Source organism: Phyllobates terribilis, unplaced genomic scaffold, assembly GCF_046119375.1.
Source record: "Phyllobates terribilis strain yellow unplaced genomic scaffold, ASM4611937v1 Scaffold_7__3_contigs__length_470593459, whole genome shotgun sequence".
Lineage (NCBI taxonomy): Eukaryota > Metazoa > Chordata > Amphibia > Anura > Dendrobatidae > Phyllobates > Phyllobates terribilis.
Window position 1 is genome coordinate 327,972,988 of NW_027362767.1, and position 18,641 is coordinate 327,991,628.

The 18,641-nt window shown below is 44.2% G+C and overlaps 1 long non-coding RNA gene across 1 annotated transcript in view; it reads left to right on the forward strand.

Annotated features, from left to right (window-relative positions):
• The window catches only part of LOC141154790 (uncharacterized), a 36,104-nt gene extending 19,041 nt beyond the window's left edge, over positions 1–17,063 (forward strand). The window contains exons 2-3 of the long non-coding RNA XR_012247475.1: positions 13,740–13,829; positions 15,959–17,063. This is a non-coding gene — a long non-coding RNA (uncharacterized lncRNA). The remainder of the gene's footprint in view (positions 1–13,739; positions 13,830–15,958) is intronic.
• The last annotated feature ends 1,578 nt before the right edge of the window (positions 17,064–18,641 follow it).

Genomic DNA, 18,641 nt, shown 5'->3' on the forward strand with positions numbered 1-18,641 from the left:
GGTTCAGGTCAGCACAGAATACACATCACTTGTCTGGAGTATGACTCTCCAGATACACTGAACTCTGAATGCCTCAGCAGGCCGAGTATTTAAACACCAGACCACACCCTGAGGTGGAGATATGGAGAACAACCTCCTGCCAGCTCTTGGTTGTTCTCATAAAAACACGCCCTTTCCAAATGGTGACTTAACCCCTCTTTGCACATAACATGCTGGAGGAAACTTAATGGTTTTAATTCACTGAAGCTAATAGCCTCAGGGAAATATATTTGCCCTCCAGCACTTTACCAGTGACTTTGTCACATATCCCCCTCCCCTGCCCAAAGCAGGGGGTTTTAGCACCTTCACTCGCTAAACAGGGATTTCTGGACAGGGCATCTGCATTACTATGTAGTTTCCCGGGCCTGTGCTCCACATGAAAATTAAAGTCCTGGAGTGCTAGAAACCACCCTAGTCACTGTCATGTCAGGTGTGGGGAAGACTTAGTACAACACAGAGGGAAAAGGGAAAGGGAGCCCAGACACTAGGGAAAGGGGGGAAGTGGAGACCTCCTAGTCTGGTCTAGCATCACCCTGTCTCAGCTATCATCCCTATATTGCCTAATCAGCAATCGCCACACGCATGCCTCGCCCTACTCTCCCTGGCGTATGACTACGGCTAGAGATGGAAGGAGATGAGCACTAGTCAACCTCCACTAAACTCTATAGACAGCAAGGGTGGACAAAACAGGGGAAATGACTTAGCTTTAAATGAACTCCAAATAAGCACACGGTCTCAAGCTCCAGAGAGGATGAAGTCCTGCTCCTGCTAAGCTTCACAAGTAGAAATGGATATAGCCAGCGACTCCCTCTCTGACACACCAGGTATATATACACCCAGGCAAGAGAGCTAATTAGCAAGAGAGAGGTAGGCGCTCGGGCCTAAAGACAGCCTCTTATCTTAGAAACTGTCTGCAATTGCAAACGTAGTGATCTCCTGCAACCCACTGCAGGGCGACTGTCTATCACCTCTGACACACCCTTGACTGTCACCCGGGCATTCTTCCCCTTCCTTTCCCTCATCCATCTCAGAGGCGCATGACTGGATACTAGCCTGAACTTTCGGCCTAACAGGTAGTATCTTAGTGTCTCAATTGCCCATTTGATGGCCAGGCACTTCTTCTGTACAATGGCATAGTTCTTTTCACAGGAGGAGAGTTTCCTGCTCAGGAATAGGACTGGATATTTGTCTATTTCCTGGGACAACACAGCTCCCAAACTGACCTTGGAGGCGTCAGTCTGAACCACGAACTCCTTAGAGAAGTCAGGTGCTACTAAGACTGGCTGTTTTACATAGGGCGAGCTTCAACTCCTGGATTGCCATCTCCGCTTCAGGGGACAATTTGGCCATTGATGTCTTCGTGCCCTTAAGAAGATCAGTCGGGGGGGAAGAGGGGGGGCGGCTATCCTGGCGAAATTCGGGATCAATTGCCGATAATACCCCACAATTCCTAGAAACGCCCTAACTTGCTTCTTGGAGTTCTGTTGCGGACAATTTCGGATAGTCTCCACCTTATTTACTTGCGACTTTATTTCGCCCCTTCTGACGATGTTGCTCAAGTATTTTGCCTCTACTTTCCACATGGTGCATTTCTTTTAGTTTATCGTAAACCCTGCCACTTTTTGACTCCTCAATGACGCCCAGGCTCAACATTCCCCTCACCTCTTTGGAGATCACCTCACGGCGGGCTTCTGGAATCCGATACGGCCTCTGATTCACCCTCACATGCGGCTCCGTCAGGATGTCATGCTCGACCACCTACATACAACCTGGCAGCTCCAAAAACAGGTCCCGGTTCCGCTGAAGCAGCCCTCGGCACTGTTGCTTCTGAACCGGTGACAGTGTCTCTGCCACTGTGACATCCTCGACTCTGGCTTCAGGATGGGCCCCCAGCCACGTAGCTTCCACCGGCTCTCTGTCTCTCCAAGGTTTGAGCAGGTTAATGTGGTACACCTGATACGGCTTTCTTCTCCCTGGTTGGTGGACCTTGTAGTTGACGTCATTCAACTTCTCGAACACCTCATATTGCCCTTGCCATTTGGCTAGGAATTTGCTCTCCACCGTGGGGATCAACACCAACACCTGGTCTCCAGGGCTAAACTGTCTCAGTCTTGCTGACTGATTTTAGACCCTTGCCTGGGCCTCTTGAGCTTGAAGTAGGCTTTCCCTTACAATCGGCGTCACTCTCACGATCCGGTCTTGCATCTGGGCCACATGCTCTATAACGCTCCTGTGGGGTGTTATCTCAGCTTCCCAGGTCTCCTTCACAATGTCCAACCGTCCCCGAGATTGCCGTCCATAAAGCAACTCGAAGTGTGAGAACCCCGTAGAGGCCTGGGGAATTTCCCTAATGGAGAATAGCAGGTAGGGGAGTAGGCAATTCCAGTCTCGGCCATCCTTCTCCACACCCTTTTTAAACATGGACTTTAGGGTATTTTTTGAACCTCGCCACCAGGACGTCCGTCTGTGTATGGTACACTGACATCCTGAGTTGTGTAATCTGGAGAGCCTTACACAACTCCCTCATCACTTTCGACATGAAAGGCGTTCCCTGGTCTGTCAGGATCTCCTTTGGGTAGGCCCGTCCGGGAAAAGATATGTACCAGCTCTCAGGCTATGCTCCTGGCAGAGGAGTTTCTTAATGGCAACACCTCTGGGCACCGTGTTGCATCGTCTAGCATAGCCAGTATGTATTGGTGACCCCCGGCGGACTTAACTAAAGCCCCTTCAAGGTCCATGGCAATTCGGTCAAATGGGACCTCTATAATGGGTAACGGAACTAGGGGACTCCGGAAGTGGGACACGGGAGCAGTTAGCTGACAAGTAGGGAAAGACCGGCAGAAATTAACAATCTCTCGGTGACACCCAGGCCAGTAGAACCTCTGCAGGACCCGCTCTCGGGTTTTGTCTACTCCCAAATGCCCACCCAAGGCATGCTAGTGGGCCAAATCTAGTACCCCACGTCTATAGGGACCCGGCACCAACAACTGCTCTATCACTTCCCCTCTTGGTCTAGTGACCTGATAAAGCAGCTCCTCATTTAAGGTGAAATATGGGAACCTGGTGTCAGCCTCCGGCTATTGAGCAGCCCCATTTATCACAGTCACATTGTCAAATGCACCTTTCAACGTAAGATCCTGCATTTGCGCAGTACCAAAATTCCCCCCAGAAACCCCCAGTTCAGCAATTTCATCCTCATGGGTCCCTGTCTCGTCTTCGTCGCTAGAAAGGACACACAGGGGGAACTCATCCGCCTCTGGCTGTAATGTGGATTCCTCATGGACAAACAGGCTCCAGTCCGAGCCTTTCCCCACAAGTCCCTGAACAGCCTGAAGTCCCGCCCGATTATAACCGGGTGTAACAAGTCTCTGACTACCCCGACCTCATGGGACTCAGTACCACAGTTCGTTTTTATAGTCACTTGGGCAACGGGGTAGCCATTGGCGTCCCTGTGGATATAGCGAACACCCACTTGTTTCCCAGGGATCAACTGGTGGGGGAGTGTGGCCCTTACCAGAGTCACCAAACTCCCCGAGTCCAAAAGTCCCAACACCAGTACCTCATTTATGGTCACGGTACATGACTGTGGCCCCTCACCAGGCTGATAGTCCACACTGCAGGCGGGGTAAGCATAATACGAACAGCGCCTTCCAACGCTGCAGTCTGTCTGCTCGGAGGACATAGGACAATGGGCAGCTATGTGTCCAGGACCGTGACATCTCCAGCAGATTATGTCTTTCTGAGCGGCCTTTGACAACCCCTCAGCAACCCCTTGGGACCTTGGAATCCCCCCAGTGTGGCTCTACTCCCCATTTTTTGTGACTCTGGCTCCTTCTGAGTACACCAGTATGGGAATGCTGCACCACCGGGCTTCCTTAGGGACCTCTCGACCACCTGGTATCTTTCTACGAGGCCAACCAGGTCATCTGCATTCTGGGGGTCTCCCTGGACAACCTAAGTAGGCACCAGCCTAGGTAGGGAGTGTGCACAAATCTGGCCATGACAACTCGCTCGACCATCTGGGCTGGAATGAAGGACTCCGGCTGCAGCCACTTCTGTACAAGATGTAGAAGGTCGAACATTTAGGAGCGAGGGGGTTTATCACCATAATACGCCCAGTGGTGAAACCTTTGGGCTCTGACTGACATAGTCACTCCAGCACGTGCAAGTATTTCAGTTCTATGTTTACCATATTCCTGGGAATCTTGCAAAGCCAGATCATAATAAGCCTTCTGGGGCTCACCAGTCAGATAGGGGCCAGCACCTCTGACTACTGCTCCGGCAGTAGCTTCTCCCGCTCTGCCACCCACTCAAACACACTCAAAAATGCCCCCACATCATCGCCCGAGGTCATTTTTTGCATGGCTCATCTTACCGCTTTCCGGACGTATGAGTCATCATCATCTGGAGTTGGGGTAGGGGCTCCTGGCCTCACAGGAGCTGCCTGTGCAAACAATTCCATCTGCTGCTGTAGGATCTGGTCCTGTTACTGCTGCTGCTGTTGGTGGATCTGTTGCAATAGCAGCTTTCTTGTCTCCTGCTGAGCTTTCACCAGGTGCTTGATTAGGTCCTCCATGTTGTCTGTCTTCGTTTCCTGGGGATCGTGCCCACATTCTCCACCACCTGTAGTAGATCACTCAGCTGCACATGGAGGTAGACACAGGTATGCTGTCTCTTTAAATCTCTTGTTGGTTTATTATAATGTGAGAAAAACCCACATTGAGTCAATAAAAATAAACGCAGCCCTTAGGGCAAAACAGGAAAGCAAACAAAACAACATGGTCACACACAACATTGTCCTTGTGTTAGCAGGAGTCCGCCTGCTCAGAGTTAGCAACTCCACATGGTTCAGGTCAGCACAGAATACACATCACTTGTCTGGAGTATGACTCTCCAGATACACTGAACACTGAATGCCGCAGCAGGCCGAGTATTTAAACCCCAGACCACACCCTGAGGTGGAGATATGAAGAACAACCTCCCGTCCGCTCTTGGTTGTTCTCATAAAAACACGCCCTTTACAAATGGTGACTTAACCCCTCTCAGCAAATAACATGCTGGAGGAAACTTAACGGTTTTAATTCACTGAAGCTAATAGCCTCATGGAAACATATCTCCCCTCCAGCACTTTACCAGTGACTTTGTCACAATACATACATATTAAATGTGTATGTAAATGTTGTATATACAGTACAGACCAAAAGTTTGGACACACCTTCTCATTTAAAGATTTTTCTGTTTTTTAATGACTATGAAAATTGTACATTCACACTGAACGCATCAAAACTATGAATTAACACATGTGGAATTATATACTTAACAAAAAAGTGTGAAACAACTGAAAATATGTCTTATATTCTAGGTTCTTCAAAGTAGCCACCTTTTGCTTTGATGACTGCTTTGCACACTCTTGCCATTCTCTTGATGAGCTTCAAGAGGTAGTCACCGGAAGTCGGCTTCCAACAATCTTGAAGGAGTTCCCAGAGATGCTTAGCACTTGTTGGCCCTTTTGCCTTCACTCTGCGATCCAGCTCACCCCAAACCATCTCGATTGGGTTCAGGTCTGGTGACTGTGGAGGCCAGGTCATCTGGCATAGCACCCTATCACACTCTTTACTACTTGGTCAAATAGCCCTTACACAGCCTGGAGGTGTGTTTGGGGTCATTGTCCTGTTGAAAAATAAATGATGGTCCAACTAAACGCAAATCGGATGGAATAGCATGTCGCTGCAAGATGCTGTGGTAGCCATGCTGATTCTGTATGCCTTCAATTTTGAATAAATCCCCAACAGTGTCAGCAGCAAAGCACCCCCACACCATCACACCTCCTCCTCCATGCTTCACGGTGGGAACCAGGCATGTAGAGTCCATCCATTCACCTTTTCTGCGTCGCACAAAGACACGGTGGTTGGAACCAAAGATCTCAAATTTGGACTCATCAGACCAAAGCACAGATTTCCACTGGTCTAATGTCCATTCCTTGTGTTCTTTATCCCAAACTTGTCTCTTCTGCTTGTTGCCTGTCCTTAGCAGTGGTTTCCTAGCAGCTACTTTACCATGAAGGCCTGCTGCACAAAGTCTCCTCTTAACAGTTGTTGTAGAGATGTGTCTGCTGCTAGAACTCTGTGTGGCATTGTCCTGGTCTCTAATCTGAGCTGCTGTTAACCTGCGATTTCTGAGGCTGGTGACTCGGATAAACTTATCCTCAGAAGCAGAGGTGACTCTTGGTCTTCCTTTCCTGGGGCGGTCCTCATGTGAGCCAGTTTCTTTGTAGCGCTTGATGGTTTTTGCAACTGCACTTGGGGACACTTTCAAAGTTTTCCCAATTTTTCGGACTGACTGACCTTCATTTCTTAAAGTAATGATGGCCACTCGTTTTTCTTTACTTAGCTGCTTTTTTCTTGCCATAATACAAATTCTAACAGTCTATTCAGTAGGACTATCAGCTGTGTATCCACCTGACTTCTGCACAACACAACTGATGGTCCCAACCCCATTTATAAGGCAAGAAATCCCACTTATTAAACCTGACAGGGCACACCTGTGAAGTGAAAACCATTTCCGGTGACTACCTCTTGAAGCTCATCAAGAGAATGCCAAGAGTGTGCAAAGCAGTCATCAAAGCAAAAGGTGACTACTTTGAAGAACCTAGAATATAAGACATATTTTCAGTTGTTTCACACTTTTTTGTTAAGTATATAATTCCACATGTGTTAATTCATAGTTTTGATGCCTTCAGCGTGAATGTACAATTTTCAGTCATGAAAATACAGAAAAATCTTTAAATGAGAAGGTGTGTCCAAACTTTTGGTCTGTACTGTATATATATAACAAAATATATATAATAGTTGAAATCCCTACCTTTCCCCCAATGGAGATAAAGAAGGTAACAGAAAAAAGTGTAACAAAATATACAATTAACCCATACTGTAAACCCCATGAATAGAAAAACAAAAAATCTGAGTTGTGGATCTTTGTTCAACACACCTCCCTACAGATAATCAATAAAAAAACATAGAAATGTCATATGTACCCAAAATTGGTTTAAATGAAACCATCAGCTCGCCACACAAAAAAAACAAGACTCCATTCAGCTCCATCTATGGAATAATTAAGTTTCAGGAAATGTCAATTCATTTTTCTTTACAAACTTCTGAATTTCATTTAATCATCACCACATAAAAAAAAATCTATGCAAGTTTGGCATCTCCATAATAATACTGTCCTGGATAATCATATTGCCAGGTCATTTACAATGCAATGAATACCATAAAAAAACTATAACAGAATTGCATTTCTTACACCATTTCATCCCACATGGAATTTTATTCCCATTTTACTTTACATTTTATGGTAAAATGGATGGCGCCAATCAAACTACAGCCTGTTCCGAAAAAACAAGCCCTCAAATGACTACGTTGATGGAAAAATAAAAAAAGGTAAGGAAGAAAGGGAGGGAAAAACGCAAATGTAGAAACAAAAAATTGGCTAGGAAATTAGAATGAAGAAAAAAAACTGTCACTGCTGCTGCTGCTGCTGGCACCTCTCCTATCTCTCTCCATGGCTGCTGTATTCCCCGCTTAGGATTTTATATAGGCTACCAAAGTCTTACCTGATTGCATGCGTTATGCCACATTGTGTGATAGCTTCAAGGTATTATAGGAAAGCCCATGTGGTTGCACCTGAAGTCTTGTGAACCTTCTGATGTAATCTTCTGCAAGGTTAAAAATGGCAGCTGGCATTTTTTTGGCGATTTACAGAAATCAAATTCCAAGTTGTGTGAATTCGCCGGGACCTGTGAATTTTATAGCATGCAACACAAATTCAGTTCTCATTGAATGGATTTCTCTATCTCTAGTACATATTATTGAAGTGATACCAATGAAATTTGGATACAATCTCTGTCACTTTTTTATTTATATACACATGATGACATATCTCCCTCCGTAAAGAGATTGTCCAGCCTTAGGCTACATGTCTGCAATCACTTTATGTGACTGCAGACTTGTGAATCTTCATATCCTGCTCACTTCGCAATTATGCCATTTTCATCCTTCCTGCCACATCCCAACTAGACTTATTAGAGTAACTGCAGACTTGCAGCCTAAGGCTGGACAACCCCTTTAATAGTGCATCCATATATTCTAAATGAGTATGGAAATGAACATAAATGAGAAGATAGAAAAGAAAAGGAAATCCAGATATAAATGGCTGGTAACTAAACTACTATCAATATAAACTGAACAATACAAAGTATGGCAGAAGATTGTTGTATGTTGTTAGACTTGTACGATGCCGCTAAAGCCCTGCATTATTCCTCCATCCATCTTAGTCATTGTGAGTTGTTGCAAAATAGACAATTCAGTTCTGCTTTTCCCTTTACCTCCCTTATTTTCGGGCTATTTATAAAACACTAATGGCTGTGAATGCAAGTTCTATCAGCTCCTTTGTTATAATGAAGAGGTTTTGGTTTTCAGTAATCAGTATGTAAGTGTAGAACTTGTGAATTGGAGAAAATGAAGAAAGTTTATTCTCTTTACAGTAATGCAGCATATTTGCACATTTCTAATGATGGATGATCATTGATTTACTTTACAGTTTACTCATCTTCTCGCCAGTAGAGGGCGCTGTTTGTCAGTAGTACCGCTGTGTGGTTGGATTTACCGTGAAGAGGAATCTACTAGATGTTACCGGACATGTAAACAGATGATTCTGTAGTAAGGAATGGAAATGGTTGATGGAAATGAGATTTGGAAATTACATTTATTATATGAAATGAGTCTGAGCAACTTTGTGAGCGGGAAATGAAAATGTGTTAATCAAAAGGAGCTGAGAAAAATTGGCTCAGACTTTTTTTTTTTTTTAATCAAAATAACTTTATCAAATACGTGTATTGGTTCTTTTTTTTTTTTCCTGAATGTCAGCGAAGTCTGGATGTGCATTATGAAAAGTGAAAAATTGCTCATTGCCATGCTATTGTTATATGGTGGGGTTTTAAAACAATTAGTCTGGGGTTGAATGGTGACAGATTGTCTGGCCAAGCATTGCTCCGAGCTTCTGTGCCGCTCTGTGACTTGCTTGTTGCGAATCTGGTATCTTGTGGGTCACAATTTGACCCCATTTCTATTATGCTATGATAATCACAATTCACAAACTCTGTCCTAATTCTCTCTATATCAAATAATACAATAATACACCACTCTTCAATGTAACACGAAACAAGCATTGACTGGAAATAATAAATTAAATTCTGAGGAAAAGAAGAGAACCACAGGTTATTTATTAAATATAAGTTTACGGAGTACAAAAGGTATATGAAAATTCAAAACAGAATGCCTCACAAGGGACCCATCATATGCCTGCAGTAATGCTTATAAAGATTGGGATAATACGCGTAGCAAAAATAGAAAAAGGAGAGAGTCCATATTGGAAAAGGAACCCTTCCCAGTCCTGGTATTAACTTGTTTCTCCCATAATCTAAAGTGCACAGTGCAGTCAGTACATATAGTGATAAGTAGCTAAGCGTATCAATACCTTATACAGTAAGATGACTTCCGCTCAAGATGTGTCCTGTGTTGCGTCTCGGCACCCTGACTAGCGTTTCGCCCAGCTTCTTCTGGAGTCTTCTTTTGGCCATATACCTCCACTTTGACTCAGATGACAGCAAGGTGGAGGTGGGGTACTGCTATTGGCTAGTATTAATAAACATGATCGAGTTGGACCTTTTCAGGTTGAAGATGGACTCAAAATGAAGTCCCAAACCTACTGCATGTTTTTAGAAGACACTTTCTGCAAGCAGTGGTACAGGAAAAAGTTTGCATCTTTCAAGGAAACCATGAAGGACAATGGCAGGACAATGCTCCATCACAGCATCGAAGTCTCCACTGCTCGGCTGTCAGTAAAGGCCTTAACCCCTTAAGGACCAGAGCTTTTTCCGTTTTTGCTTTTTCGTTTTTTGCTCCCCTTGTTCCCAGAGCCATAGCGTTTTTATTTTTTGGTCAATATGGCCATGTGAGGGCTTATTTTTTGCGGGACGAGTTGTACTTTTCAACGCCATTACTAGTTTTACCATATCTTGTACGGGAAAAAAATTCCAAGTGCGGTAAAATTGAAAAAAAAGTGCAATACCACAGGTTTTTTTTTTTTTTTTTTACCACTTTCACTGAATGCTAAAACTGACCTGCCATTCTTATTCTCCAGGTCATTATGAGTTCGTAGACACCAAACATGTATAGGTTCTTTTATATTTAAGTGGTGAAAAAAAATCCAAAATTTGGTACAAAAAAAAAAATAAAAATAGCGCCATTTTCCGAGACCTGTAGTGTCTCCATTTTACGGGATCTGGGGCTGGGTGAGGGATTATTTTTTGCGCGCCGGGCTGACATTTTTATTGATAACATTTTGGTGTAGATCCGATGTTTTGATCGCCTGTTATTGCATTTTATTGCAATTTTGCGGCGACCAAAAAATGTAATTCTGGCGTTTAGAATTTTTTTCTCGTTACGCCGTTTACCGATCAGATTAATTCTTTTTTCATATTGATAGATCGGGCGATTCTGAACGTGGTGATACCAAATATGTCTATGTAGGTTTTTTTTTTATATATTTTATTTTGAATTGGGCGAAAGGGGGGTGATTTAAACTTTTATATTTTTTTAAATTTTTTAAATATTTTTAAAAACGTTTTTTTTTCACTTGTTGCTTGCTTCAATAGTCTCCATAGGAGACTAGAAGCAGCAACTATCCAATCGGCTGTGCTACATACAGGGGACGAGCAGATCCCCTGCATGCAGCAGAAATGGTCCTGTGTTATGAGCGCCGACCACTAGGTGGCGCTCATAGCGACCAGATCATGACAACCACAGGCGTCTGCTGCAGACCCTGGGTTGTCATGCCCACCCATCGGTGACCCGCGATCACGTGACGGGGTCTCCGATGGGCGGGGCTTATGACGCGCTACCCGGAAGCGCGCGTTAAATGCCGCTGTCGGAGATTGACAGCGGCATTTAACATGTTAACAGCCGCGGGTGGATCGCGATTCCACCCGCGGCTGTTGCGGGCACATGTCAGCTGTAAGAATCAGCTGACATGTGCTCGGTTCAGTGAGGGCTCAGCGCAGCAGCCCTCATTGAACGGGGGGTACGCAAATGTGCGTACTAATACGGCATGGGTTGCAAAGGGGTTAAAGATGAAAGAATAATGACATGGCCCCTTCCTCACCTGACCTAAACCCTGTTGAGAACTTCTGGACCCTTCTTAAATGGGAGATTTACGGTGAAGAAAAACAATACCCCTCTCTGAACAGTATCATGTAGACTGTGGTTGCTACCCAAAAAGTTTATTGTCAACATATTAAGAAACTGACAGACTCCATGGATGGAGGGCTTATAACTGTCATTGAAAAAAAGGGCGACTGTATTTGTCAATGATATTCTTTGAAATGTATGTTTGTACATTTTGGTTTGTTTGGCTATTACTCTTACTTTAACAGATGAAAATAAACAATTGAGATGAGAAAATTTACACTTTTTCATTTAGATGCATAATAATAATAATTCTGCATACATAGATCAGAAGAGCAGACTGTCAGTCATTACATGTCTCACACTGGAAACATCTCCTTTCATTTAAAATAAGCTCTGGAGGCAGATTCTCAGAGATCTATGTCCAGCCCATAGATCGTAACATTTACATATAAGAAAAATGTATATTTTTCTGAAACAAGACATCAGATTACAAATATCAATGTTTCCTTTTATTCAACGTTCTATGACCTTTATGCCCATATAGACGGCTTAGTAGAGTTGATCCTACTGACAGATTCCCTTTAAGTAATGACTCCTTCTAGATTATGCATTATACATAGATATCCTGAGCACTGCCATAATTGATGTTAAAAGACCACACAGATAAACAGCTACAGATGAAGGCTCTCTGTGTCTAATCCTATTACCATCACATTTTCCTCTTGCACAACTCTGAACGTTAGTAAACCTGAGCCATTCAAGGGTCTTCTCCAGATTTGTGCAGATCTATGTCACTGTGCTAATGTGCATTCAGAGGGTAGAGCATACAGGCACAGTCATGGATAGAAGAAAATGTTACATCAAAGAGCGTTCAGCTTTCAAATAGAAAGGATCTTATAGATTTTTATAAGGGCTTGTCTCAAGAAATATTCAAGGTCGCTGCAACCTGAGGATACAAATCTCCAATCTTGTGCAAATGAATATCAAGGTCAAATGCTTTCAGCATTAGTACTATCCATTTCCTTATTATCACAAGCTTTTTTTTTACATTGCATAGTATATCCATGGAGATATATTTTGCTCCAGGATTTGAGTTAAAAGTGCATAAAATATCTTATTAAAAGGAAAGGTGTTGCATTTTCCAATTCATCAGGGATAGCAGTTAAGTAGGACTTAGGGCATATGTAAATACGCTGCTTCTCTATCTTTACCGTTATTATATTAGGCACAAGACTTTTTTTCATCCAGGCAGAATACATGAGAGAATTACCAGACTTACTTAAAGGAGTATTCCCATCTTCATGATTGCTAGAATACTGTTACTCATCTGCATCACCTCGGCTGGGCTTCATCACCTCCTCCTATGGCTGCTGCTCTCTGCTGTGCTCCATGCCGGGCTTTGCAAGTGGCCCGGCATGCTGCCATGTGATTATCAGCCTAGACCTATATAAGGCCCCGAAGACACACACCGGCAGGATTGGACTGGCCTGGCGGGAAACTGGGGATTTTCCCGATGGGCCCTGCCCTTTCCTGCAGAGGAGAGGAGGAGAGCCAGAAGAGGATTTAAAAAAAAGCCTGTAGTTTTTAGGGGCACCAGCCCTTTAAAAGAGCAGGCAGAGTGTGTGCATTACCTGAACCACTGCGGCGCACGTCCCGATGAAGCAGCAAGCAGCTGAAGCAGTCGGAGTATGACGTCATTGCCATGCTCATGCTGCGACGGGCGCACATGCATCAGCTGCCGGCCTCCTCTACATGTGCGCTGGATCTCAGCAGGAGAGGACACCGCATGGCGCTGGGAGCGCTGGAAGGCAAGAGGATTTTTTTTTTTCTATGAGGATGTAGAATGGTATGGGGGGCCTGGAGATGGCTGGACACATGGGAGGGCCTGGAGATGGCTGGACACATGGGAGGGCCTGGAGATGGCTGGACACATGGGGGGACCTGGAGATGGCTGGACACATGAGGGGGCCCGGAGATGGCTGGACACATGATGATGGGGGGCCTGGAGATGGCTGGACACATGGTGATGGGGGGAGTTGGCTGGACACTTGGGGGGCCTGGATGGATTTATGATGGGGGGAGCAGGCATGGATATATGATAGGGGAGCAGGCTGGACACTTGGGGGCTAGGATGGATATATGGGGTGGGCAGGCTGGACAAGAAACTTAATTACTGTTTGGCGGCCAGATTGAGAAACATACATTATTAGTTCATGATGGCAAGTGGGAACATACCACTTTAGCATCCAATTAGGTACATTATTACTTTTGTAATATAATTTACTTTTCAGGAAACTATTTTCCATGGGGGAGGACAAAAGGGGAGTCCTGTTACTGTGCAGGGCAGCATTATGTCGTGTTTTTTCTTCAACTGTATTGTAGAAGTTTGGGAAAAAGTGGGGAATGTGCTCTAGAAGAGATCAGTTATTGGTAACTGTGTGTTATTTTCTGCAGAGACGAGTCCTGGCTGGAAGAAGTGATGGTGGTCTGTGCCAGATGAAGAAGAAAAGCGAAGATGAAGGACTTCACCTAGAGATGTCACTGGTGAGTCTGTGTATTACGTGTACACGTGCGCTATACACTATATAGTATAGTATGGAGATATTTAATAAACTTGTAAGTGACGATATGAGGGCTCTGTCTGGATGTTCTAGACATGAGAACCTCACAATAGGACAGAGAAAAGCACTGGTGGAGTTACAGCATCTCACTGATGTTGTGTTCAAACCGGCGGACAAGGGAGGAAACATCGTGGTCTGGCCAATAACTAAATATGAAAAAGAAGCTTTCAGACAGCTTAGAGATCGTACTTCTTATGTATCACTACCTTCGAACCCTTTATTAGCCTATTCTATGGAACTTGGGGACATCTTAGAGAGGGCCTATGAACAAGGGATTATCCCTAAAAAAGTGTTTGAGGGGTTATGTGTCCAAGAACCTGTGGTCCCTACCTTTTATCTGCTCCCCAAGATTCATAAAAGTCTTGTGGAGCCCCCAGGACGTCCCATCGTCTCTGGCATTGGAGGACTTTGTGACCCAGTCTGTAAGTTCATTGAATATTATCTACATCCACTGGTAGAGACGCTCCCCTCCTATGTCAGAGACACTGGTGATGTCCTTCGGAAAATCGATGGCCTATACTTGGATGCTGATATGGTTCTGGCGGCAATTGACGTAGAGTCATTATATACTAGTATAGGACATGATGACGGGTTACGGGCGGCAGAGTTTTTTCTTGCTAATAGTGGCCTGGAAGCCTCACTCCGTGCGCTTGTCCTAGAACTACTTCAATATGTCCTGACACATAATTTTTTTACATTCAAGGACAGATTCTTTTTGCAGAGGCGTGGCACTGCGATGGGCGCGGCATGTGCTCCGTCTTACGCTAATCTCTTTCTCGGATTTTGGGAGAGGGAGATTTTCGGAGACGGAGCGGGTGCCGCTTCCCATGCGCAGTGCTGGTATCGGTACATAGATGATGTCCTGATCATCTGGCAGGGTTCCGAGCACGAACTCCAAGACTTTGTCTCATGTTTAAATACCAATGATCGTAACATCAAACTTACGTATAAGTGTCATACCACTGAGATTGAGTTTCTTGACATCAAGATTACTGTCCGGGGGGATGGCCTTTTACAGACTGACGTCTTTAGGAAGGAAACATCAGTAAATTCCTTATTACATGCAACATCGGCTCATTTACCATCAACTATCAAGGCCATCCCCGTTGGACAGTATCTTAGAACGAAACGAATTTGCTCCAGTGACTCAGTCTTTGAGGCTCGGGCTCGTGACCTTGGCCAGAGATTTAGTGAAAGGGGATATAGCGCACGGAGTATCAAAAAAGGCTATCGACGTGCGAAAGGTACTCCACGTGATCTACTTCTGGCCAACTCGAATAAAAATCCGGTGACAAATCCACCCATTAGATTTATCTCTACCTTTAACAGCCATTGGCATTCAATTAGGGAGATCTTAAATAAACATTGGTCCGTTTTAAAAACGGAACCGACTTTGAATAAGATCTTACCTGATAAACCTTTGATGACAGCCAGGAGAGGTAAGAGTCTGAGGGACTCCCTGGTCCATAGTCATTATGTGGCCCCCACTCCGGCTCCCTTCGGACCTACGAAACAAAAATGGGGATGTTATCCCTGCGGGTCATGTTTGGCCTCCAGGAATATTGTGCGTTCCAAGACTTTCAGATCTGTCCACGTACACACGGAATTCAAGATTACACATTATATCTCATGTAGCTCGAGTTATGTAATCTATTTGGCCACCTGTCCTTGTAATCTGAGCTATGTAGGCCTCACCTCGAGAGAGTTCCGTGTGCGCGTTAGGGAGCATGTGAGGGATATTTTAGCAGCCAGGGAAGTCTCGGACATCTCTATTCTCAAAACTATCCCCCGACATTTTCGGCTGCACCATGGTTGTGATCCCTCCCTGCTTAAATTTTGCGGCATTGACCGGGTGCATTTGGGGATTAGAAGAGGGAACTATAAACGTATTCTGGCACAGCGCGAATGCCGTTGGATTACCATCTTGGACACGGTGTCCCCTCGTGGCCTTAATGAGCATAACAGTTTTGCCTCTTTCCTATGAAATCGTTCATTCTTCCTTGTTTTTAATGTGTGGTTTTGTATTTATTATTTTTTTGTATTTGTCCTTAGTTTGTTCATTATGGCGGCATACAACTCATGCATTCCGGAGTTTTGATTTCTTGGCATTTGGACTATGTATCATCAGTCCTTAGACATTTAGGAGGCATTTTTCTTTGGAGGACAATTTGAAACTTACCTGGATATAACACGAAGATGGGAAGAGATTTGGGAACTCTCTGGATCCATCATAATACATCTGGACTGGAGACAATCATCAGGATTTATTTGGCAATATGCATTAGTGATATGGCTCCACTATTTGTAATATCTATGTGATTTATGTATACTGTGTTTCTTATCTCCTCCCTCCTTCAGTATATGGTATCTAAAGACACGATATAGATTTGGGGACTCTATATATATTGTGGTTCGAAGGAGGAGATATATTCATTGAATTTCTTGCTATACATCTACGCTTGTTCCCTTGGTGTGTATACACCACTACATGTGATTTATTAGCCATACTTATTTACCCTCTTTGTGTCCCTTACTTAAGATGGCCGCCGCTGTGCCGCGCATGCGCGGCGCTTTCCTCTACATGGCGCGTCCTGGGAGGCTTCCGTTATGATGGTGGTGCGGGTCAGTGACGTCATTTGGAACGCATTGTTCCCGCCCGCACTCCCACCGGGAATTTTGCCTGTCGTGACGCGCCATGGGGGATTTTGCTTTCCGCTCATGCGCCGCTTTCAATCAGCGGTACCACCTGCCACCAATCCCGGGATTGTATTTAGGTATGCCAAGTAGCTTGCCACAACCACAGCCCCCCGAAGAAGCAACGCGAAACGCGCGTCGGGGCTTTCAGAGTCGCACGCTAATCCCTATTGCTCATATGGGTAAGCCCCCTCTGATCTAAATATGATGGTATTTTTAACCCACTAGATCCTGGATGGAGGGGGGGTCCTATCAGGTAACCAACTACCTATAGGTATTTCTCTATGGGTGATTGTGTGATATTCCTTGCCAAATCCTAGACACTTTACTATTCTTCCATTTATTGCTGGATATTACCTTATCTATTTTATATACATTATTATATGGTGGGCATAAGGATTGAGTACTTTTGTGGCTCTGTTTTGTGACTTCCACCCCGAATGACTTACTATTTGTATATGTATTTTTTGTCCCTTTTGTATGTATATTTTAAATGATGGAATAAATATGTGTTTTTAATTACTAATATTTTGTTGTTTGAGTGGGAATGTACTCCGTGCTCTCTGTAGGTTAATTGATTCCATTTGGAGTTCCCAATACACTATTTTTTATACAAATTGTACAACACTGCCAGTTCGGTTCAATAGTTTATGTAACTATATAGTATATACAGAGCTCCTGTCTATGACACTGGTGACCACTGTATCACCTATACGCTATATACAGAGCTCCTGTGTATAATGTCACTAGTGATCCCTGTATTACCTGTACACTGACACTATATACAGAGCTCCAGTGTATAATGTCACTGGTGACCACTGTATTACCTATACACTATATACGGAGCTCCTGTGTATAATGTCACTGGTGATCCCTGTATTACCTATACACTATATACAGAGCTCCTGTCTATAATGTTACTGGTGATCACTGTATTACCTGTACACTGACACTATATACAGAGCTCCTGTGTATAATGTCACTGGTGATCCCTGTATTACCTGTACACTGACACTATATGCAGAGCTCCTGTGTATAATGTCACCGGTGATCCCTGTATTACTTGTACACTGACACTATATACAGCTCTCCATTGTATAATGTCATTGGTGGTAATAACAGTGTTGTTAGTATTGTGGTTTGTATTCAGGATCAGTATTGTAGTATTTGGTCACTATGTGGTGGTAATATGTAATCTGGTCACGATGTTGAGGTATTTGTCCCTTGAATGTGGTATTATTCTGTCACTATGTGGTGGTAATATGTGATCTGGTCATGGTGTGGCGGTATTGGTGCTTTTTGGTATGTGGTATCATTAGTGTTGGTATAGTGGATTGTGTTGTGTATGGCGGTCATTTGTTCTCGCTGATATTAACTAGAAGATTTTCTCCATTAGGCCACAGCCCCACTATCAGTATTGGGTCAGCATTTTTTTCTCAGGAGTGGGTGATAAATGCAGAATTGGTGACTTGTTTCTAATATACCTTTTTCTATGATTGTTCCTCACCTGGTTTTGGCTCCCACTCCTGAAAAAAAATACTTATAGTGGGGCCGTAGCCTTGGAGATTAGATGGCCTTATGGGTTCTCCGGGGAAAACCAATTATCACCTCTCCACAGGATCAGTGATAACTTATTGATTAGAGGGGGTCTGACTGTTGGAACCCAATCAGCAGAATGTGGAGGTTTTGTCGCCATTAGACTGGAGGGGCATGTGAGACTCATCATTCGACCACTGATCCATTCATTCCCTCATTGGCTGCGAGTGCTGCTCTTTTTTTTTTTTTTGAAGCCCCAAAGAGAATAAATGGAGCTGTGGTCAGATGTCCCACCTGCTGCTGCATTTTAAAATGGGGATAAGTGGCTTGTCAGGGATAAAAGTTCGCCATTCTTCCAATTGGTGCGGTTTCCAATGGTCGGACCCAAACAATCAATGTTATCACCTATCCTGTGGAGCCCATGGATCGGTAATAACTTGTTTTAACTAGTGATGAGCGAGCATACTCGCAAGTACCTGGTATTCGCCCAAGCATCTCAGTACTC